We start from the raw sequence: 25736 nt of genomic DNA, 5'->3' as shown, positions 1-25736 counted from the left end.
TTCTTTCTTTCTTCCTTCCTTCCTTCCTTTTTTCCTTCCTTTCTTTCTTTCTTCTCTTTCTGTGTGTGGTGAGAACACTTAATATCTACCCTTTACCGCATTTTAAATATACAATACAGTAATGCTACCTATAGTCACAATTTTGTATATTTGATCTCTACATTTTAGCTGTATTTTATAATTGAAAATTTGTACTCCTTAATGAAAATCTTCCCATGCCCCCTTTACCCCAGTTCCTGGTAACTACCACCGGACTCTCTGCTTCTGAGATTGACTGTTTTAGATTCCACATATAAATGAGATCATGTAGTACTTGGTTTGCAATGTCTTGTCCTTTTTGTGTGTAACCTTAGTGAACAAGGTCCTTAAGTTCCTTTAAAGATGGTATTTATTAAATTTAAAAATATTTGTAAAAATCTATATAATAATTAATCTATGTATTTATTTTATACCTGGTCAAAATAAATGCATAGCTTTCTATATATAAGCATACATTTATATAAAAGCTTATTATATTCATATCTGTTTATATAATTAGCCATATGCATGAATGCACATACATCACTTTAAAAAGTGTTCTATTAACAGAAGAGAACATTCAGCACAATATCAATTAGGTATCATATTCTCTTTTAAAATTGAGGTTAATCATTTGTGACAAGACGTGTGATGCTCAACAAATGTTTATAGAATGAAGCAATTAATATTCTACATGCATTAAAGTGTTTTTTGCCACATGGTAAAATATGATTGTTAGAAACAAATTAAAAATAAACTGTAAATATAATACTATTATAAATTTAGATATTTTCAATTTTATGATTTAGATTTCATGTTATTAAGTATTTTTCATGATGACAGTACTTTGCTGAGGTGTGATTTTCACGTGATAATATTTTAAAAATCATTGGTGTAATAGTTAAACTAATTTTAACATATAACATATACATTGTAAATGAAATACGAAATTTCATATATGTAGTTCACAGATGACTGAATAGGTTATGTAGAAAAACATGTGGAGTCTACAAAAATACTGGAAATAATGCATAAATTTAACAAAACCAGAAACTAGTTAAATAAACAAAACTATGTTTCTATATTCTAGCTATAAATAATTGGAAAATAAAATTACCAAAACAGTTCAATTCAAAATAGCATAAAACTACTTGGACACCTACACAGAAAGGAGACAGTTGTGGTCTATTGTGGAATATTAGAGTCTGATCAGTGTAAGGAGGATTTCTCACTGTGGAGAGAAAGAGCCCAAGTAGGATAAGAAGAATGTCTACATGGCATGGAACAGATTGTAGAGAAATAGAACCAAATATATACCATCAAATCACTGGTCACTCAATGCAAAAACATAAAATTCAACCCCTCTCTCAATTGAAACACACACAAAATTGAAGCAGATCATGGATATAAACCAAAAACAGTAAACCACAAGTTTTCTAAAGAAAATATGAATGCCTTTGCAACTTTGGGGAAGGCAAAATTTTCATGGATGCAACAACAAATTATAAACCATAAAGGAAACAAATTATATATAGGACTTCATTATAGTTAAATATTTTTTATTAAATATACAATATAGGTAATGGATAAGAAAGCCACAGACTATGGAGAAATATATTTTCACTGCATATATCAGACAAATGAATTTATATGGAATTCTACAATCAAAAACAATTGAAAAGCAGGGAAAGAAACAGAATGAGCAACACACATCACACAATAGCATACAGAAGAATGGCCAAAACGTGCATGAAAATATGCTCTACTTAATTAGCCTTAAGGGAAATGCAAATTAAAACCATATTTCACAACTACTAGGATGGTTAAAAGCAAAATGGCTGACAATATCAAGGGTAAAAAGCATTGAAATACTCACATACTGCTAGTCAGAGTATAGAATAGAGCGATCATTTGATGAACTGTTTGGCAGTTTTTTGTAAAGTTAAATGTGTGTCTACTCTATGACTCATTATATTTATCAAAGAGAAATGGAAACAAATATTCACACATAAAAACACTTGTTCAACAATGTTTATAACTTAAAAATGACCCGAATGTCCAAAAGATGAGAATGGTTAAACAACTATGTGGTATAATTGTACAATGCAGGACTACTCAGTGATGACATTGAAGAAACTTCTGATACACAGAATAATATATGGACTAATCCGGAAAACATTATATTGAGTGAAAAAAAGCCAAAAACAAAAGAATAGACACCACATAGTTACATTTATAAAAATTTCAAGAGCATAAAAAAAATAATCTCTGGAAAAAAAATCAGAATAGTGTTTAGGGCTTTCGTGCTTACTAAACAGAGATGGTCCTGAGTGAAATAACAAGGTACAGGAGGAGGTCATTGGGAAGAGGTGATTGTCAGTTGACCTGTGATCTGGATTTCAGCAACTGGAGGTTCCTTACCCTCTTCCCTGTCCTCGGAATGTGGGGTGTGCCTGCCTCCCCCACTCCCAGAGTTTGCTCCAAGGACACAGCCTTGAGATAGGGATGTGGTACTGAGACCATTTGGATGGAATACATGGCCTAAGCTAGTTAAGGCTTCCATATGGACTTTTGAGATTTGGCAGAAGTGTGCAGAGATTTACTCATCTTGTGGCGGCCCCAGACAAGCTCCATCTGTAAGTTCCCTTTCTTACTAAACCTGCTACCTATGAACTTGGAGTGGCCTGCCTCTTCTTTGGTCTCTCCCTGTCCGCTGCATATGAGGCCAGTTTTAGGTTTCACCTGTGAAGCTCCCAAGCTGGTTGCAAACCAACCCTTGGCAAGCCAGCCAGGAGACAGAAAAAATGGGCCTTGGGATAGAGGTATCCGTGGGGGAAATCCCATGTTGGTTATGGACCACTATGTGGGGAGAGTGGTCCGTATGTTGGATGCTTTTGGACTGCCACATGAGTACAGGGACACTGGCTTCTTTAAGGGGTTGGTTTGAGGACATGCGCATAGCACACTGCAGCAAAGAAGGCAAACGCATGGCTGTGCAGGGGCCTGACCTCTGCTGTGGGCAGTTCGACTGGACACCGATGCCCAGCTAGAAGCTGAAGCTCAAATTGAAAGTTGGAAGAGCTGAAATTAGAGAAGGACATGTAATTGTCCACTCCTCTTCCAGGGCTGGCAGACAAAGTGGGAGAGCACAATTGGAGAACTTAGAGTGCCATTTTACAAAGCTCTTGGAGGGAGGGCACAAAATGCCTGGGATTAAGACTTGGGCACTTGTGACAAAGCCTAATTAGGATGCTAAGAGGTGAAATCTCTGAGAAAGTGACAAAAATGAAGAAGAAATATTGCAGTAATTGAAATGCCCCATGACTTCTGACATCTAGTACTAAGGAAAAATTTAGGTAACAATTACCCCAAACTCCTAGGAGAAAACTTGGATTCTTTCCCCATCCCTTGAGGTTGTAAATCTTATCACCTCTTTGAGATGTAAACACCCCAGGAGATAACCAAAACATTGCCCTCAGAGACAGAAGGAAAAAAAAAAAAAAAAGAGGGGGAAAAGCAGCTTTTTAAAATACAGACTGCTGTAGAAATTTCTTTGCCAAAATTGATTTGTAAAAGAAAAGCTCTTTTTCCAACTATGTAACTTTTTGCATATGTTAAATTACATGGGAACCATGGTTGAGAAAGAAGTGATGCTATATCTTTAGAGTGTATATGAATAAAATTCCTTAAATATGATATAGTCCTGGTATAATGTTACCAGTCATCATTTTAAAATCTATGTCACAGAAATAACTGAATTCCTTTATCAGTTACATTAGAATGAACTTTCATCAGATCTTCAACCATAGCCATTTTTAAATCTTTTGTCATTTGCAGACAGTTATTGTTTTAGTCTGATGCTTTGGCAAAAAAAAAAAAAAAAAGTCTGTTCCTGCAAATGTGCTTCTTCTTCAGGGAGATTCTTTGGAAAGGCTTTGACAGGTTTCTGATAACTAAGATCCATTTGCTTTCATGTGGGAGGGACAATAATGAACCTTTCAAGTGCTTCTCCAAGGCTACCTGTAGAACCTCCCGGTGTGTCATAAGGTGGTAGCCTGAGATCTGTCCCTGTTCTCTACATCAGTAAAATGGGCCTATTACATTGAGGATATAATGTTGACATGTAAAGACCTGTCTCTGCCTCAGGACACTCTGAGGACATCTGCAAAGGAGAGGATTGCCAGTGAACCCATAGAAAATTTAAAGCCCCGGCACCACCGTAAGATTTTAGAAGTCATCTGGTTGCGTATGATGCATATTGTTCTACAAGTTGTGATTGATCAGGTGTCAGCTTATCCAACCACTAAGAATGTGAAAGAGGTGCAAGCCTTTGTAGGGATTTGGGGGTTGGGAGGGCTTTTATTTTTCACCTGGCACAGGGCTCTCATCCCTTATACCACCTGATAAAGAGCATGTGTAGGACTATGGATCAGAACAACAAGCCACCTTTGAGAGGTAAAAATACTAGTCAAGCAGATTAAAGCTTCGGGCATCTCCTAAGCAGGGCTACCATTTGAGTGAGATGTGTTTGGGACCCTGGAAGATATGGGTCAGACACTGTGGTGGAGGCAACAGAAGGGGAGAATATGGCTAGGATTTGCGGCCCAGAAATCTGGGATTACCCCCCCCCCCCCAGCACAATAGCATCTAGCAGCGTACACAGTGCTCCTCGGGGTAGAGCCTCTCACACAGCAGCTAGCTCAGCGGCCAGTGGGCCCAGCTCAGAGCAGTCTAGCTGGTGGTCACTCAGGAGCCCTGGCACTTAACTCTTTGCACTGACAGTTGGGCCATTCTAACGGGGATTAACCTTATTGTTAACCTTAAAATTAAAGCTGCCATTATTTTATGAGCAAAAAAAAAATGTGTTTATTTGGGAACAGCAGAGGACGGCAATCCAGGACAAGCAATCTATGGCAAAATCATAGGCAAATCTTCAGAAGAAAGGAAAAGATTACCTTTTCATAGAGGAAAGGGGTAGCTGGAAAGGGTATTACAAACAAAAAGTCGAGTTGAGTAAACTGGGAGTTCCAAGTATAGTGCCTTCTCATTGGCTGAGTTGTGACAGTCTCTCATTGACTTGGTTGCTGGGTGAGAGAGGAAAGCCTTTCTTCCTCCTGCTGGGGTAGTAAAGTTGTAGACCAAGTAGTATCAGCTTGGAAGGCATATTGCATCCTGTTGGGTCTGCAACTGACAACTGACAAGCAATGGTAGGGAATGAGAGCACCCCTTGCTGGCATCCAGATTCCTTTTTAAATGAGGTTTCCTTTTATTAATTTTCACAACCCTATGGTTTGGACAATGGGAAGCTGGAGGGTGGATGATCATGAGTAAGCCCTTGTGGGCTCAGGATATGTGGAAGGACATTGGGTTCACCTGCAAGAGCCTGAGGCAGTCCTCACCGTCTGCCATGTCCCAGCTCATAAGGCAATGATACTGTTTGGCATTTAAGAAGCTGATGCCCTCGCTAGCATATAAGCCCTAGCAACTGACCCTTTAGTAGATAAAGCAGATTGGTTACATGGATTTAAAGGCCACCACAGTGCCTTTTCTTGCCAAGGATGCCAGATTGCCCTCGAAGTACAATGACTTGGTTAATGCAGTAACAGCATGTTCTGTATGTTTTAAACAAATGTCCAAGGCAACTGCCAAAGAAGTCTGTGGCCATCCACTGGAGGTCCCAACTGGTAAGGGATTTGTGAACTGATTTTATTGGCTCCCTCCCTCCTAGTGAGGTATCATATATGCCTTGGTTTGTGGGGACACTGCATCTGGCCTAATCCAAGCTTTTCCTGTCACTATGCAAACCAGGCTGCCACCATGATGGGATTAAAGAAGCTAAGTACCATGTATAGATTCCCTCATGGACTAGACAGTGATCAAGAGTCACATTTCAAAGGTCATGATATGCAAGACTGAGCAAGAGAACATGACTGTAAATAGAGGTTCCATCTCCCCTACAGCCTCTGAACAATAGGATTGGTAAAAAAGAAAAATGGAATATTAAAGCAACAGTTTAAATTATTAACAGGTAAAACTATTTTCACCTGGTGGACTAAAGTACCGTCCCAGGCTTAAAGACATTTGAATGATTAATCAGAAGGGCCTGTGGTCCCATATGCCAGACTGGGAGCCCTTGCCAAGGTACCCTATATCATAAAGGTATAGAAGTTGTGGAAAACAACCATTGCCTTGACTCTCACCATCGATTAAGTCTCTATGTGCTGAGAGCACCAAACCCCATCACACCTGGGAAAGGAATTATCTACTGGAATTTGCAATGGGGCATCTTTCGTGACTTACTTCACATCCGTGGGTGAGGGGAAACTCCACAATTCCCACTGGGACCCCATTGCCCTGCTATGAGCTGGACCTGTTGAAATGCACTATGACTGGAATGGAACACACACCATTGAAGGAGGGGAGAGGGTAGGGGTTCTGTTCTGGAATATCCTTCCCCCAGTTTATCTCCTCACTCCTAACAGTGCTGCTGCCCCTGGCCAACATGTATGGTATGCACAACCAGCTCAAGTTACTAAAGCTGCCAATCTCTCTCTTTTTAAGGCCAGGTGGACATGTTCTGTTTTCCATTCGTACTATTTGTCTGCTGTCCTTGTGCCCTCCAGTGGCCTGGAGGAAGTTATAGCACACATAGAAGCCCTTGCTAAATTCACCCAGCAAGCCTTGCATGATAGCAACACAGCCTATACTTACTTACCCTAAAATGTCTCTAATGAAAAGAGGTGCTCTTCAAAATAGAATGGCCTTGGACATTATTACTGCCTATTGCCTCACAAGGAGACACTTGTGCCATTATCCAAACAGAATGATCTATGTTCATACCTGATGAGTCTGTTAATATATCATTTTTATTAAATCACATGAGGATACAAGTCAACATGCTGACTGGTCCAACCCCCAGCATAGGGGACTTGATAAATCAAGAGTTCAGAACATGGTACTCTTGGTGGAAAATGTTGTCACTGACTTTGGGAATCATTGTTTAATCTGTGTTTTCTCTTACTTGTGCCTGTACTATTGCTGTGACATCTGCTTCCAATGCAGCCAGATAGCTGTCAAAGGAGCCTTTAACTAGTGAAGCCCCTTGTTGACAGCTCCAGGCCAATTGCAGAAGAGGGGGGCATGTGTGACTATAAGAGCGGTCACTGGGGTAGGGGGATGGAGTATTGGGAGACATGAGAAGACATGACTGTTAGTTGACCCATGAGCTAGGCCCCAGCCATCAGAGGCTTATCACCTTCTCCCCTGTCCTTGGAGTGTGGCTTTCACTTGCTTTCCCCACTCCTAGAGACTGCCCAGAGGATATAGCCTTGAGATAGTGGGGCGCTGAGATCATCTGAAAGGTACACGTGACTGAACCCCTAAGGCTTCCATATAACCTTTTAAGATTTAGTGGGCAAGTGTGGAGATCTACCTGTCTTACAGCTGCCCAGTACAAGCCTTATAAGTAAGTTTTCTTGTTTATGAAATCTTTCACCTATGAATGTGCAGTGGCCTGACTCGGTCTCTCCCTTCCTTCCACATGAGGGCTAGTTTCAGATTACACCCCGAAAGCTCCTGAGAAGTTTAGGAACTCACATATGGGTGGTGGAAATTCTTTTATCCATATTTTTTCTTTTAAAGTCAATGCTCTTATGTCCTATCTGACATATTGTTGCCTTCCTTGAGGCTTCAAAGTTTTTCTCTTTCTTCTAGATGCCTTACAGTTTTAGCTTTCATATTTTTTAAATTAATTTTTGAGTGTTTATGAGGTTGAGTCATTATTATTATTTTTTTTTTTAAGAAAAATATCCAGCTGCTCCAGCAGAGTTTAATGAAAATGGCTCTTTTGTCTATGGAATTGCTTTACTGTCCTTTTTGGAAATCAAGTGACTGTATAGGTGTGAATCTGTTTCTATACTCTCCATTCAGTTCCAACACTACTATTTCAATGCTTCTATCTCAATTTTTAAAATGTTATACTAAGTCTTAGAATGTGGCAGTATAAATCCTCTTTTATCAAGATTATCTTACTCTATCTAGATCTTTTGTGTTTCCAAATACATTTCAGTACCATTTTGTCATTTAATATAAATGGCTTTTGAGATTTTGATTGGGATGACATTAAACATGTTAACTTGGTAAGAATTTAAATCTTAAAAATATTGTGTCTTTCAGTTCACATATATTTATTTAGGGCTTCCTTATTTTTTTTCCAGTGTCCATAATTCTTCTGTACTATGGTTCCTCCTCCTATCTAATCTCTGCCTCATGCTTTCTATTGCTTCATAGATTTGATTTACTTACTGTTTTTAGGTTTTTTTGTGTTTACTATTTAGTTTCCTACTGATGCTATACACGAACTGCAATCATAGTGGCTTAAAAATAGCACAAACGTATTATCATCTTACAGTTCTGGAGGTCAGAAGTTCAAAATTAACCTTTCTCTTCCTATCACCTTTGTTGTTATTATATGTCCCTTTCCTCACTCTGACCCTTCTTATGATTATATTGGGTCTACCTGGATAATCCAGGATAATCTCCCTATCTCAAGACCCTTCATTTAATCACATCTACAAAGTCCCTTTTCCGTCTGAAGTAGCAGATCCACAGCTTTTGGGGAATCAGGATGTAAAAATCTTTGGTGAGCCATTTTTCTGTCTACCTTACTGTTTTCTGGCCATAGCAGGAAATGGAGCTGAAATAATAAAAATGATCCATAAAATACAGGAGCCTTATAAATACTATTAGGAACTTTGAACCGCCCTCAAAAAATGATGAGTCACAACTTAAAGTTTTAATAAAAAGAATGACATATCCATGCATAAATTTTAGAAAGATCACCTTGTTCCAGCCTGGCAAGTGGACAGGAAAGAGGAAGATTACAGGCAAAAGAACAATTAGGGGAGTATTGCAAGAGATATTGTTTTATTTTACAATAGTTACGATGCTATCAGAAAGAAGTGGACAGAATTAAGAGGTATTCAGGAGGCTGAATGAGAAGTCTTCATTAAGTCTAATACTCTGGTCTGTTAAACATTCATTTAAATTGAGAACAACCCTTTATTCTTACTGCTTGATTTTCTGAGATTATGAATCAAAGAGGTAAAAACAAACAAACACTTATAATTCTCAATATGTATGAATTTTGCAGTGTCACTCTTATCTTCTCACTCCTATTCTATAATAGCATGGAATCAGCTATTCCTGAATTCTAGCACCTACCTTTACACAAGGAATTCCTAATAAATGGGCATGTGGTTTCAGCTAAGCCAGATGAATAAGCTCTAGAGATCTACTGTACCTCTAGTCAACAATAATATATTGTACACTTAAAAATTGTTGGGGCTCTTTGGTGGCTCAGTCGGTTAAGTTTCTGCCTTCAGGTCATGATCCTGGGGTCCTGGGATCAGCCCTGCATCAGGCTCCATGCTCAGCGGGGAGCCTGCTTCTCCCCTTCTCCCTCTCCCTCTGCCTGCCTGTCTGCCTACTTGTGATCTCTCTGTCAAATAAATAAATAAAATCTTTTTAGAAATTGTTAATAAGATAGATCTCATGGTAGTGTTCTTACCACAATAAAATAAAGTAAAATATAACTTTATTTAAAAATGGGAAAAGAGTTTTCTATGCATGGCAAATATTAAATGGAAAAATAGACAATGAGGGGCGCCTGGGTGGCTCAGTCGTTAAGCGTCTGCCTTCGGCTCAGGTCATGATCCCGGGGTCCTGGGATCAAGTCCCACATCGGGCTGCTCGGCGGGAAACCTGCTTCTCCCTCTCCCTCTCCCCCTGCTTGTGTTCCCTCTCTCGCTGTCTGTCTGTTGAAAATTAAATAAAATCTTTAAAAAAAAAAATAGACAATGAAATTATGAGATAGTAAGTAGACATTAGAGCAAAAAGTAAGGGCTTCCTGCTTATATTTTTCTTCTTTAAGATAGCAGATTTAATTGGTTTTTAGTAACTAAGCACTTTCAATTTCTATCAGCTTTGTAGATACTGGAGAGTCAACCACTAATTTTAGCAGTAAGTTCACTTTCAGTTCTCATTTTCTTTGTTTTTCAGTGTTTTTGTTTGTTTCTCTCCCTACGTATGTGTGCACGTGCATGTTCCCATAGAAATTTTAGTGTGAATTTGAGAAGAGGTGCATCAGGGCTAGATGTTATTTTGAAATAGAAATGCTTACTCTTTTTATGGCAAGTAGAACATTATACAATCTTTCAAGATATGTTTTCATTTATATCAAAGATTCATTAGAGACACAATTCTTTATAACACTTTATTGTGTCACAATTCTTATTGGAAGGCCAAAATTTTTCCTACCAGTGTCTTCGGAAAAGAGATCTGTCATTTTTTTCTTGACTACGGTTGAATGTTTATGCTCCCCAGGCTTACAAATTAAGGCTTAATAACTCCCTTTTGGCAGCAGTTAAACGAGAGATTCTAAGGTGCTTACCCAAAATCTCAAATTGTTCATCATGTATCCAAATCCACAATAAGGCAAAATGCCACCTTTTTGCAAATTAAGTCCTAGCAATTTTCCTAAGTAGCTCATGAATTCCCATCCAGTTTTGCATATTGTAGTCCCCTGGTTGTCATAGCCAAAGGAGGAGGTGAGTCAAGAGCTGGGTGCTTAAGTTAATGAGTACAATAAAGAGACAATTTTGTGGTTTTGTTTTTCTACTTATGAATTTTGTTCCTTCACACTCCTTTCATCATAAATTTATTATTAAAAAATGGAATCGAAAGCATTCTCCATGAGCTAATTTCAGTGTACAAACATCTTTCAAATGTCAATGTCTATTTAAATGGCTATACCACGACTTATAGAAGAACATTCTGTTTTTGCTTTCAGTTAGAATAAATTTACTTTTATTTAGTTAAAGATTAAGAAAATAGCATCACTGCACAACACTGATGAAAAAATGTGAAATGGTAGAGCAACTTCAGAAGACAGCTAGATGGTTTCTTACAAAACTAAACATACTCTTGCCTTATGATCCAGCAACTTCACTTCTTGGTTTTTACCCAAAGGAATTGAAAACTTATGCCCACAAAAAAACCTGCACATGGATGTTTATAGCAGCTTTATTCGTAATTGTCAAAACTTGGAAACAGCTATGATGTCCTTCAGTAGGTAAATGGATAAACTGTGGTAGATCTAGACATTGGAATATCATTCAGCAATTTTAAAAATGTAAGCTATGAAGCCAAGAAAAAACACAGAGGAAATTTAAATGCATATAGTGAATGCAAGAAACCAATCTGAGAGGACTACAACCCGTATACTTCTAACTTTATGACATTCTGGAAAAGGCAAAATAGTGGAGACAGCAAAAAGATCAGTGCTTGCCAGAGCTGATGAGGGATGAAAGGATGAATAGGCAGAGCACAGAGTATTTTTAAGGTAGTTAAACTCTTTTTCATGATAGTGTAATGATGGATATATGTCATTATATATTTGTCCAAAGCCCTAAGTGTATAACACCAAGAGTGAACCCTAATATTAACTATAGATTTTAGGTGATAATGATGTATCAATGTGGTTCATCAGTTGTAACAATAGACCACTCTGATGGGGAATATTGGTAATGGTGGACGTTATGCATATATGGGTGCTTGGGGTGTATGGGAAATCTCTGTACTTTCTGCTTAATTTTCCTCTGAACCTAAAAACATGCTTGAAAAAAAGTTTATTTAAAAAAAAAACAGTTGTTTTAATTTGTTACATAGAATACTTACAACATTTTAAGGGATTAGTACTAACAAAAGTGTTTCCAGCCTGGACTAAGCAGGGCTGAAATTATAAGGATTCTAACACTACTGATTTTCTACGTGCAGGGGGCAGGATCGTAAATGTACTCATCTAACACAGGTGATTTCTACAGAAGTGGATAAAAAGTGTAATGGGAAAGAAAGAATATCTGAAAGGGTGGGGTCAAGAGTGTAAAGCAAAGAACTCAGACCATTGGAGAGCCATTGACTGGGAAGCTACTCCCAGGGAACAACACTAGGATTAATCAAGAAACATTCATTGTCTTTAGAGTGGGGATGATCTGGCAGCATTTTCCCTGCCATCTTATAGAGTTGTTACAGATTTGCTAATTTATCTCTAATTCTTTCCCTTGTAAAATATGAGTTAAAGTTATCCTGTACCACTTCATCATGTTTTATTAAGAGACTGAAGTGGGGTGAAGATAGCTGTCATTTCATGTTATAGGTCTCCATATAAAGAATTGAGTTCAGAGAAGATGTAGGTTTCAAGATACTAATGCTTTTAGTGTAATACCAAATTAAATGGAGATTTTGAGAGATTTGGAGATGTGGATAGTGTGTTTGCACGTGAGGTTGATATAAATATTTGCACACATACAAAGGACTGTTGTAGGTTACTGCACTGTTATAGGTTAACTGCAAAACCAACCCAACCCTCTGTATGTCTATCCATGCCCTTTGCAAGGTAACTTGTCAGCATCTTTCACTAAGAAGTGGAGTTTATTTCTGTATGCCCTGAATCTGGGTGGGTCTTACTTCACTGGCTTAGGAAATGTAATAAGGACTTTTTACACTTAGACTCAAGAAATCTTGTCCATTTCTACCATGTTGCAGATGCCTGCCTCTGCGAGGAAAACAAGCCCAAGTTAGCCTGATGGAGGATGAGAAACCACTTGAAGGAGAGTTGAGGCATGCCAGCTAATAGTCAGCCAAGCCCAAGAAGGGCCTCTGAGACAGGCTGTTAGTTAACCACTAGTGCATGAGGCAGCCAAGATCAAACCATAAGAACTCAGTTGAACCCATCTTAAATTACCAACCTTAAAATTCACAGTGAAATAAATGAATATGTGATATTGTTTTAATCCATTAAGTTTGGGGGTGTTATCGTACAACAGTAGGTAATTGATAACAGAATATTTATGGTTATTTCCTATTCTATCTCTTGAGGTTTTGTTTTATGAGGACTGTAGCTATCTTTTTCAATGCTTGGGTATTCATAGCTGTCATATATGCAGTATGAATTGTGGTCTTTAGTATAAATTTTTCTTTTTCTCAATGAACTTTTGAGGCAAAATTCTACTTTGTCTTATATCAGGATTCTAATTCCTGATTCTTTCTTTCTTTCTTTTTTTTTTTTGAAAGCTGTTTGGGATACTTTTACCAATCCTGTTGTTTTAGCCTTTTTCCCACTTCCTTTTGAAATCCTGTCTCTTGGAATTACTATAAAATTTGGTTTTGCTTTGTGAGTTAAGACTATTTGATATATTTTATGTCTGGTATGGCTGGTCTCAAGTCTTATTAATGTTATTATATTCATTTTGTGTTTTCCTGATTTGTGTAATTTATTTTCTTTGTCTTTTAAAGTGTGTTTTGAGAGGTGGCTGGGTGGCTCAGTGGGTTAAGCATCTGACTCTTGATCTCAGCTCAGGTCTTAATCTGAGGGTGTGAGTTCAAGTCAAACGTTGGGCTCCATGCTGGGCGTGTGGAGCCTACTTAAAAAAATGTGTTTTGCTTTCAGGAATACTAATTATTTTTCCTTTAGTTATAATTATTTTTCATCAAACTCAAGAAATATGAAAAACAATATTTATTTCTCTGTATTCCTTAAATACATTTTTTTCAAGATTAGCATGAACTTTATTAATTTTCAAATTGTAATGTCCAAGACAATGTCAAGATAAATTATTAGAATTAAAAAGAGTTGAGCTAGGTTCCTCAATACAAAATAAATATAAATATAAGAACTGAATCCCATATACAAGACAAATAGATGAAAATGAAATTTATCATCTAAAATGTCAGGCAATAGTAAAGATGAAGTGCCAGAAATAAATATACAGAAAGATATATGTAAGATCTCTATGCTTAAATATTAAAAAAAAAACAAATGAGTGAACAAAAATAATATTCTTAGTTTGGACAGCTCAATATTGTGAAGATATCAATTCCTCTCCAAAACATTCATAGCAACACAGCTTAGGATAGCAGCACAGTGAAAACACGCAAAGGCGTACTATCAGCAGGTTGGGTACAGAAATGGTGGTGCATTCATGCCGTGGAACCAGCGGTGAAGACCAGCCACTCATGCTTCAGGCACCTGGGCAGACTCAGTGTGCAGAAGTACAGTGCCTTATCCTCTCTTCAGGATCTACAGGATAGGGAAGGGACAGGCTCCTCTATAAGTTCAGTAAGGTCCTGAGGTTGGAGTTCTTGTCCACAAAGCCATCCCCTTCTTGGTACTCAGATATTATGAGGAAATGGAGGGCCCCCAAAGGGTCTTGGGGAGACAGTTGACCTGCCATGTCACGGAATAACGTGGAGTCTGCAAAGCATCCTGAGGTGAAGCTAGGGCTGGGATGGGGGCAGCCAGAGCTCCCCGCTAGGCACTCTGCACAGGGGCTACCCAGGGCATAGCTGTGGTTGGAAACAGAGAGGGGGCTGGAAGACTTCCAAGGGGCTAGACAGAGGGGCTTGCAGAAACCTACCACCCTCAGCCCCCCACTCCTGGAAACAGAGGACATGCAGGGGCAACAGCTCTGGGGTCCTTGCCCAGATCAGTGCTAACTTCCCGGCCTCGTCCAGCATCCAGACCCACAATTGCTGGAGTTGTTGCTACAGCTAGCTGCTTGCTACCTTGAGTATTTAGTCCCCCCGTGCTTGAATCACACCTACACTTGGTACTTGCTCTTCTCAAAGTGTTTCTTCAGTTCCCACTACTGTTCGTTGCTGTAAACTGTGCTCCTGACACTGCTGCCTCCAGGGAGACCTGAGAATGGTGGGGGGCCCCAGAGACATTTAGGTTCTTGCATCCTTATTCTTGGTCTGTTCTCTGTGCATGTGATTCTACCCACAAAGGCTAGAGCTCATATCGTACCCTTCATCTTGTGCCCACCCAGCAGATTCTGGGACCCTCTCTCTCACCTTAATTTTTTTAAAGTAGACCAATTTTGCTTAAATACACAGAGTAATGCAGTAGTGAAATCTGAATATAAGTAGAGAATTTAAATGGTATAATTAACAACTTTTATAAACATATGTGTTTTAAATATAATTTTATAGATTTTTACTCCAACCTTCTACGTCTACCTTCTACTTGTGTTATGGAACAACTGCTATGAGTTTGAATTGGAAATATATCACAAGAGTGAGAGTGTTCATCAACAGGTTAATGTTTTAATTTCATATTTTATCGGTTAGCTTCTCAAATGTCTAAAACTTTTCTTTGCTATCCTATTGAGAACATGACAGTTTTAATACATCATTTATTTTGACATGACATAATTTGGCAGTGCTTTTGGTTCTTTGGAAAGAAAGCTTTCTAAAATTGTAACATTATTAATTCTCTTAACTTGTGCATCAATCTCACTTGGATGACATATTGACAAGGGAAATGCTCTGAGGATATGAGGATAATAGAAGTATCTCTGAAAGAGACACAATACTTAACTTTGGTAACCATAATTCTAAGATAGTCCACAAGATTTCTACTTCCCAGTGAACAGACCTGTCTAATTCTCTCCCTTTGAGTAACAGTGGGACATATAAATACCATGGAATATTTCCATGATTAGGTTATGTTATATGAAAGGGTAAGTGATTTTGCAGATGCAATTAAATTTCCCAATTAGTTGACTTTAAGTTATCAAAAGGGAAAGGGCGCCTGGATGGCTCAGTTGGTTAAGCATCTGACTCTTGATTTCAGCTCAGGTCATGATCTCAGGATCATGAAATCGAGTCCAGTGTCAGGGGGCTCCACACGAAATCTGCTTGAGACCCTCTATCCCTCTTCTGCCCCTCCCCCAGTGCTCTGTCTTTCTCTCTCTCTCTGTCTCAAATAAATAAATAAATAAAATCTTAAAAAAAAGAGTTATCAAAAGAGAAATTATCATGAGTGAGCCTAAACTAATGACCTGAACCCTTTACAATAAGTTCTAGATCCAGAAACAGAAAAAGTCATAAAAGTTCATAGCTGCAGAAACTCCTTCTTCGTTGGCCTTGAAGAATCAAGCTTCCATGTTATGGAGATCCCCTGACATAGAATGGCAGGTGTCCTCATTTACACAGCTATAAGAAACCAAATTCCGACAACCAGTAAGTTTAGAAGAGGAACCTGAGTATCACATTAGATTGCAGACCCATCCAATGCCTCAAATTTAGCCTAGTGAGACCCTCAGCAGAGGACCACCTAATCTGTGGAGTAAATCAATTGCATATCCTGAAGAATAGAGATTTATTGAGTTGCTGTATTTTTCTATTAACTTTGCTCTTGTCAGTCACAGGAGGAAAGACGGCTAAAGGAAGTCTCAGATTTTGTTTTTTCCACAAAACACCTCCATTCAAATACTCTGGATCCATTCTTTCCAAATTTATGTCATAACTTTCATAAGGAACCTGGTGAGAATGTGAATTCAAATTACACTGTAGTTCTGCAGCCACAGAATTAAATTTGGTATCTACTTTTTAACTGTGTTACCATGGGACTAAGCAAGAAGAAAACATTTTTAAGTGTGTTATAAAATCTCTGGGGGTCACTGACCTTGCCCTCAGCTGAATTTAAAACCCTAAGATGTTAATTTGCTTTTTAAAAAGAATTCTCTGAAGTTAGAAACAGCCCAACTAGAGGTACTATACTTCATACTGATTGTGGAATTTACCTAAAATACTGGCATACAATTGTTCATAATACTCTTTTAGAAACTCACAATTTCTTCTTGTTATGTATCTCACTTTAGCTTACATTTCCAGAGTACTCTGTGTACTTTCTTTTATATACACCCATTATCAAATAATTATAAATATAACGGCTATAATGTATATTTTAATCAAAATTCAATTATTTTTTTTAAAGATTTTATTTATTTATTTGACAGAGAGAGAGACACAGCGAGAGAGGGAACACAGCAGGGGGAGTGAGAGAGGGAGAAGCAGGCTTCCCGCTGAGCAGGGAGCCCAATGTGGGGCTCGACCTCAGGACCCGGGGATCATGACCTGAGTCAGAGGCAGACGCTTAAGGACTGAGCCACCTAGGCGCCCCAAAATTCAATTATTTTTTATCAGTTACTTAATTTATGTAAAGTTTGGATTTAGTTTATTTTTTTATCCTAAGGCAATATTATAAAAATGGCTCTGTTGTCTATAAGAATATTCTCCCCTTTTTGGAAACATTGTCACATTTTTTTTTTTTTTAACCAGGCTTCTCTACTTGTGTGAACTCCCAATTTTGTGAACTATTCCTGGCATTCTCTGTCTTACAGAGAAGAGAGAGATGGTAAAAGTAAATGAGTTATGAGTTTGAAATGAGTTATTTCTTGGTTCAGTGAATACATGTGTACTATTTAGAGCAGAAGAAACAATCAGAATCAACGAAATGCCACTGAACAAAGCATAGTTTACCTTATTCTTCCGTAATAAAGTCTGGGATAGAAATGCTCACAGTTGGGCGCCTGGGTGGCTCAGTCGTTAAGCATCTGCCTTTGGCTCAGGTCATGATCCCAGGGTCCTGGGATCGAGCCCCACATCGGGCTCCCTGCTCAGCGGGAAGCCTGCTTCTCCCTCTCCCACTCCCCCTGCTTGTGTTCCCTCTCTCGCTGTGTCTCTCTCTGCCAAATAAATAAATAAAATCTTAAAAAAAAAAAAAAAAGAAATGCTCACAGTGTCCATTTCTTCACTCAGTAGAAATTTAAAGTATATTGGAGATAGCTTAGAACAAAATGAAAACACACATTTCTGCTGATGTAATAAAAATAGTTTGGAAATCTTATTTAAGGTCTATAATTTTAAACTACATCATAAAAGAATTGAAACTAAATAGAATTGCAATGAGTCTATGACTTGTTTCTCTTTCTTAATATTTCTTTTTGACTTAATTAATTTAATTAATTCTGATTTAGGTTTTTTTTTTTTTTTTCTTCTAAGTTTGGTGCATTGAAATACTGTTTAAAAAGTTTAGCCAATGCTGAGTTCACAAAGATATTCTCATATGTTGTCTAGAAGCTTTATTGTTTCAACCGTCACATTTATATTTATATTCCTTTGAATTTGTATGAGGTACAGAAAACATTCATTATTATTTTTATAAATACATATATCCAATAGACCCAGGGAAGTTTAATGAAAAGTCTATGTCTTTACACTTTAGGGCATAATGTTTTATATAATTATGTGACTGTAAATTTGTGGATTTATTTCTGAACTTGCCATTCTGTACCATTTGTCCCTTTTCTACACTTGCATTCTTCTCCCACTCTTTTATACAGTTATCTCATGCTTTTCGAAAGTTTACGTTACATCACTTCACCTTTATGAAAGACCTTAGCATCTGTTTTTGCTAAATGAAAGAAATCCAAAGAGAATTTTCACTTTCATGAAAAAAGCTGAAAAGCAAAAAGGGTTCAGTGTTTGTTTTGCAGTGAGCCCTTAACAGAGGTAGCATGCACCCAGAGCAGAGTGGCCCCACCAAGCTCCTTCCTCTGGATTACACTCAGCATTTCAGCATCAAGCAACCTTAGCTTTGAACTGTGTCTTGAGCATCTGTGCTTCATCTCCATTCATTGTGTGTATCCCTCAGGAACATGTGTCCTAAAGTATCAGCGAAGCCTAAAAGTTGTTTGGGGATCTGGGAATGCTCAAAAATTGCATATAAATAAATTAATGATAATTAATTATAAATTAATGATAATTGCTTCTTTGCTATTTTGGCTTATGAAAGGTTTCATAGGAACGCTCTATTTTTAGATGGTAGGGGATACCTATATTTTCATAATTCCATCTTACATACTTTTCTACTTCCCGAAGAGCCTTGCTCAGTTTGTTTTTTTTTTTTCCTGTTGGTTGCATTTATTTTCATTTTTAGTGCAATTATGCTGGAAAAATATCTTACAATTTTTCTTGTAGAAAAATATCTTTTTTATAAATCTTGTAGAGAATATTTTTATATAGACATTGCTTTCAGATTTTTTAGTGAATTTAAAATTTCAGATTGACATTTGTTTTCACTCAATCTTTTAAAGTATTTTTCTATGATATTCTGCTTTTATTCTCTATTGTGAGTGATTCATTTTCAGTTTGCTTCTTGCTCCTTTGAAGTTAAGCTGTGGACCCACCAATGCCAACTGCTTTTAATATATTCTCACATTTCACTTTCAGGATTTTTACTGTCTCATGCCTACATTTGTTTTTTTTTGTATCTCCCTGAGAGAGATTGAGAATACTCATCCCAAATTGCCCTTACCCTTGTTTGCTTGAAGGTAGAGGTTCCACATCAGGAGAGGCAAGTTGAAAAAACCAGGGGCTAGTGTCTCTGCCCAGTACCCTACTTGTAACACATGATGTCACTTGAGAGAAGTGGGCCATTACCTTATCCCCAACTCCAAAGCAGTGGTATAGATGTTTTGCTCAGGCGGAGATGTAGATCTTAAGAAGAGAGAGATCAGTAGCTGTCTCTAAGTGGACTGACTTTATTTCATACAGAACTAAAGGAAATTAAAGTCTAAGGTCACCATTGAAAGCAATGGGGATTTTGGTTATAAGCAATTAAGAGGCAGATAGCTCCATGATAGAAGAACTAGAATTTAGCAGAGAGAATCAGGAAAATAAGCAGCTAAAAAGAGTCTTCCTGGGGGTCAGAACAAGGCTCAAAGACAGGACTCAAAGATTACCCATGCAAAAGTTAATTGGGTCAGACTATGGAACAATTTATGTCTCACGACTTTGTCAAAGCAGTAATCAAAAAGAACAATCAGCTGGCAATTTGAGGGCTAAGAGCTGAGTGTAACGTCAATAGAAGCAAATCAGCTAAAAGCTTAACAGATCAGATCAGGGAAAGAGAATGTCAAAGAGAACCCTGCAAAAACCAACACCATCCTATGTTGATTGTGACAATATATGAGAATGCACCCTGGAAAGTACTAGAAGAGGCTGAACATTTCAGCAGAAATAGACTTCACTGAGTCAACCCATCAATAAAGCAAATAACATGAAGAGCAACAAGAAGCTCCAGAGGAGGGTGGGGATTAGTATGCAGAATTACTAAAAGTTATTCTCTGAAATGAAAAAAGTCACACATGCAAGGAAAAAAAAGAAGTATGCAACAAAAACTGCCTCTGAGAGAACTCAAATGTCAGAATAAACAGTTATTATAAAGAACTAAGGGAAATGTGTTTAGAGCAGTAAGAAATATATATCAACTATGTCTTATAATAGAGACTACCAGTAAAGAAATTAAAAAAAATTATTAAAAAATAAGTGGAAATTCTGAAGTTTAAAAGTTTAATAGTCAAGATATATTCATTAGATTACTCTTTTCTGCCCATGGATGCTGCTGAGTAAGCATCATTAAAGTCTTCCCTCCTACCACCATTATGTCTAAGGCAGAGTCTCCCAAAAAGCTTGAATAGCTACAGGAGTTCTTCATCAGAGGTTTGAGCTTTGAAACAGCCAATGAGAGTCTGAGCAATAGAGAATGCTCACCGACCGGGTAGTAATGAGAGATCCAAACACCAAGTGCTTCAGAGGTTTTGGGTTTGTCATGTATGCCACTTGTGGAGGAGGTGGATGAAGCCATGAATTCAAGGCCACACAAAGTGGATGGAAGAGTTGTGGAACCACAAAGGGCTGTCTCAAGAGAAGATTCTCAAAGACCTGGTGCCCGCTTAACTGAAAAAGATTTTTGTTGGTGGCATTAAAAAAGACCATGAAGAACATCTTCTAAGAGATTAGTATATTATGGAAAAATTGAAGTGATTGAAATTATGGCTGACTGATGCAGTGGCAAGAAGGGAGGCTTTGCTTTTGTAATGTTTGATGACAACTCTGTAGACAAGATTGTCACTCAAAAATACCATACTGTGAATGACCCCAACTGCGAAGTAAGGAAAGCCCTATCTAAGCAAGAGATGGCTAGTCCTTCATCCTGCCAAAAAGGTTGATGTGGTTCTGGAAACTTTGGTGGTCGTGGAGGTGGTTTTGGTGGGAATGACAACTTTGGTCATGGAGGAAACTTCAGTGGGCGAGGTGACTCTGGTGGCAGTTGAGGTGGTGGTAGATACAGTGGCAGTGGAGATGGCTATAATGGATTTGGTAATGATGGAAGTAATTTTGGAGGTGGCAGAACCTATAATGATTTTGGCAATTACAACAATCAATCTTCAAATTTGGGGACCATGAAACAAGAAATTTTGGAGGCTGAAGCTCTGGCCCCTGTGGTGGTGGAGGCCAATGTTTTGCCAAACCATGAAACCAAGGTGGCTAGGCAGTTCCAGCAGCAGCAGTAGCTACGGCGGTGGAAGAAGGTTTTAATTACTGCCAGGAAACAAAGCTTAGCAGGAGAGAAGAGCCAGAGAAGTGACAGGGAAGCTACAGGTTACAACAAATTCATGAACTCAGCCAAGCACAGTGGTGGGAGAGCCTAGCTGCTACAAAGAAGACATGTATCAGACAATACTCATGTGTATGGGCAAAAAACTCGAGAACTGTATTTGTGACTAATTGTATAACAGGTTATTTTAATTTCTGTTCTGTGGAAAGTGCAAAGCATTCCAACAAAGGGTTTTAACATAGTTTTGTTTTGTTTTGTTTTTGTTTTGTTTGCACCCATGCTGTTGATTGCTAAATGTAATGGTCTTCTCATGACACTGAATAAATGTGTCTTTTAAAAAAAAAGTTTAATAGTCAAGAAGAAAAATTCACTGAATAGGCTCAATAGTAGATTTGAACTGGAAGAGAAAAATATTGACATACTGTTAGAGATTATGTAATCTCTAAGAATTCTCTCTAAGAAAGAGAAAGGGAAAGAAAAATAAAGAGAACTTTATAGAGGTATGGGACATCACTATATGTAATAAAAAAGTTGGACTTGACCACTTGATATATATATATTCACACAGACACATGCATTATTCCATTTCTAGTCAAATGTTTAGCACCATATTAATAAAATCTTAATCTTTAGCTACTTCTTCAACATTGCTCTGAGACAATTTTGATCTTTGCATTCTTTGAAAAGAGGTTATATTTACTTCATACATTGGACTTCCTTTAATAAATAACAATCTTTTGCATAATAAATAATTTCCTGGAAAAAAATTTGCCAACAGCATTCCTAACTGACAATAGCAAGTTTAATCAATCTATTCTCCAGACAGAAATTGCCATTATGAAATAGTCAATGGTAAGCTCGATGTCATTAATTTAAGGAAAACTCAAAGACTAGAAGCATTTGTTTATCCTGCTTTCTTTTATGATTTTTTTCCCTAGATAATTTCCCTTTTAATTTTCTTCACAGATTAGGCTTCTCTGAATGATATCTGAATTATAAATGTTACTTAATAAATTTTGACTGTATGTCAAAACCCAATAAATATACAATTAGAGCAAAATATTATTTAGAAAGGAACCATGTGTTCCACTTTTAGCTTTGTTTTGTTGCACTGATTTTAGAGAAAATAATTTTTAAAAAAAGGTTTGAGAGAAAAATGGAAGATAACAAAAGACTACTTATCTCCCATATCCTTAGCTAGATACATCCTACTGATCCTAATTATGGCATAAAACAATTATTTGTGATGAGAGGAAGTTTTTGTTTTGATAGCTTAAGCAGTTTGAAATGAAGTAGGAATGTATCTTGTCATATCAAGACTTGTGCTTGATTGTAAATGCTTATTTGAATACATGCTCCAACAGCTCCCCTATCACTACCAGCATAGGAGTTAGCAAGAATAAAGAAGAAAAAATTATTTTAACTCAATTCCCCATAAGCCACTTACATAGAACAATCCAACTAAATGCTATTAATTCAAGGTCCATAAAGAAAAATACAAACGATATATTAGATGTGTCATAGGAGGGGGTATAGATACCAATCACCCTTCTCTTTAATCCTCAACTATTGGACCCAAGACAGTGTATGGTCATGGTTGTGACAGTCTCCTTCAGGAGGAATGTGGGCAGTGACAGATGTTATGTTTGAGATTCTTTGAGTATGACTTGAATGGCACTTGGATCCCTATAAAGTTATTTGTTTACAAGGAGAAAGTCAAAGTGGCACATAGGGATTCAGTAAGTTAGAGAAAGAAACAGGATAATGAGGTGCATTAAAGGGTTACAAAATCTCAAGAAAAGTACCTTCTTCTGGAAGGATATGTTAAGGATATTTTACATTTTACTAAGGGAATATAGAAGAAATTTTATTTTCTAGGAGATAAAGATCCAGTCGAAGTGTTATTCTGTTGCTTTTTTTTATGGTTTCAAAACAACATGACACATCATCACACTAATTATATTGTATCAACACATTGCTTGTGAGACATATTTCTTCTTTCATGTATATTATGGTTTAGTTTTTGTATGAAAACCTAAATATTGGATCTGGCTTTCAGGAAGGGTGATGTGTATTTAACAATTCTTGTAAACTTTCATAGAGGAAAATTAATTGATGATTATTAAGCCCAATCCCAATAGCCCTATCTTATTTGAAGCAGATTTAGTAGAAAGGTCTGCTATGTTCTTTTATAGCATAAAGTAGAAAATTGGAGCAATTTTGGAGAAACTTGATTAGTAGAAACTTTGCCAGTATTGCAGGATCCATTATCTGAAATAATATAAAATGCACATCTCAGTGAGACTTACCTGAGAACTATCACTAGCAATGCAACTGTTAACTTTATTCTGCTGGGGAGAGAATAAATTAAGGGTATAGCTTAAGCCCCAAATTCTTGAGGCAAATATAGCTTGGTCCCAATTCCTAGAGTGTTCATTTTGATGGTAGGACCTATTTTCTTTCTTTTTTTTCCCCCAAGTTTGTTATATTGGGAGCAAAACTTAGTCCCCTGTGATTTACTGCTTTATCTCACTGATGAAGATTAGTAAGATTACAAACTAAATTTTGTCTTCATATTACTAATGATTAATTTGCTTTTGGTACAGCTTGTTTTCCTATCACAGAACTTGAATACCAGAAATGAACTAATCTTTTTTTATATCTGATGTGATTTAAGAAATATCCTGTAGTGTAGAGTTCCTGGCATTGTCCATGAACCATATCAGATAACTATGGGAGACAGAGGTTTTCATGGGTATTTAGTAAAAATAAAATAAAATAAAATAAAATAAAATAAAATAAAATAAAATACAACAAAGAAATAAACCACTAAAGGAGAATACATAACTTCAATGTATCTTAAATAAATAACAAGTATTCAAATATAAAATCTTAACTAAATACTTAAACCAAAAGAAATAATCGCATAAAAATGGAACCCATTTTCTACATGGGTTTATAATAGTTGTTCCTGTTCTGGCCGGTCTTTCTCTCCGAACCCTTTCCCCTATCTAAACCTTAATACATTTAGTCACTTTACCAAATGCATACATGTTGGTAGTCAAATGGTAGTCCACAAGATAAATATAGTCAATGAACTTAAGAAATAAGGCATAAATAATGCATCAGTTCATTAAACTCATGAGGGGCTTTGTCTATGAAGAGATAGGGAGAATATTTTCAGGAGCCGTTAAAGGGATACAAGAGCCCCATAGGGAAAAAAAAATTAAAAAGCAGAGAATTATACAGTAACTGAACAAAATCTGATATGACCATTACAAGAGGAGCAAGGAGGAACATGAGCAATGAGGCTAGATGGTAACTGAGTCTAGATAAGCCAACGACTTGTAAGGATATATCTGATTATAAAGGAAAAATAAGATGAAGGACTTTGAATTGGTCGGAAATGTATTACTTATAATTGTAATATGATCAGCCTTCATTTTTTACTTTTAGTAAAAAGTAAAATATTATTCAGCTAACTTTATGAAATGTATTGATTTGCATTTGATTTGATTTATTCTCTGTTTCCATCTATCTATTCATTATCTTTTCATCCAACAAACATTTCAACATGAATAAAGTCTGGTGAATTTGAAGTAGCCTACAAACTGATTTAAAGAGGAACTTTGGTTTATGTCAAATAGATCACATCTAAGTCTCTAAAACTAATTATTAGAAATGCAAGTTCCAGGAAATGATATCCAAGGATTCATGATCAATAATAAACAAAAATTATTCAAATATTTTAAAACAATTTATGAAAGTGAAATTCACATAACATAAAATTAACCATTTCAAGCAAACAATTCACTGACATTTGGTACATTCACATTGATGTGCAACCACCACTTGTATCTAGATCCAAGACATTTCCATCACTCCAAAGCAAAACTCGTTAACTATTGAGTCACTACTCTGCAACCTCTGGTAACCACCAATATACATCCTATCTCCATGGATTTATCTATTCTGGATACTTCATATAAATAGAATCATGTGGTCTCTTGTGACTATCTTTTTTACTTAGCGTAATGTTTTGGAGGCTCATCCACATTGTAGCATGTATCAATATTCCATTCCTTTACATGTCTAAATAACATTCATTTGTATGCATGTATCATAACTTGCTTATCCATTCATCCATTGGTGGAATTTTGGGCTATTGTGAACAATGCTGCTATGAACATGCCTAGACATGTGCTTGTACTTGCTGAATTTTAATTTTTTCGTAGTAAATACCTACGAGTAGAATTGCAGGGACATATGATAATTCTATACTCAACTATTTGAGGAACCACTGTACCATTTCTATACCATTCTTGCATTCCCACCAGCGATGTATGAGGACCAATTTCTTCACATCTGCATCAACAGTAGTTGTTTCCCATTTTAAAAAAATTATTATAGCCAT

Source organism: Phoca vitulina, unplaced genomic scaffold (assembly GCF_004348235.1).
Source record: "Phoca vitulina isolate PV1807 unplaced genomic scaffold, GSC_HSeal_1.0 scaffold11, whole genome shotgun sequence".
NCBI lineage: Eukaryota > Metazoa > Chordata > Mammalia > Carnivora > Phocidae > Phoca > Phoca vitulina.
The sequence above is the reverse complement of the archived record's forward strand: the minus strand, read 5'-3'. Positions refer to the sequence as shown.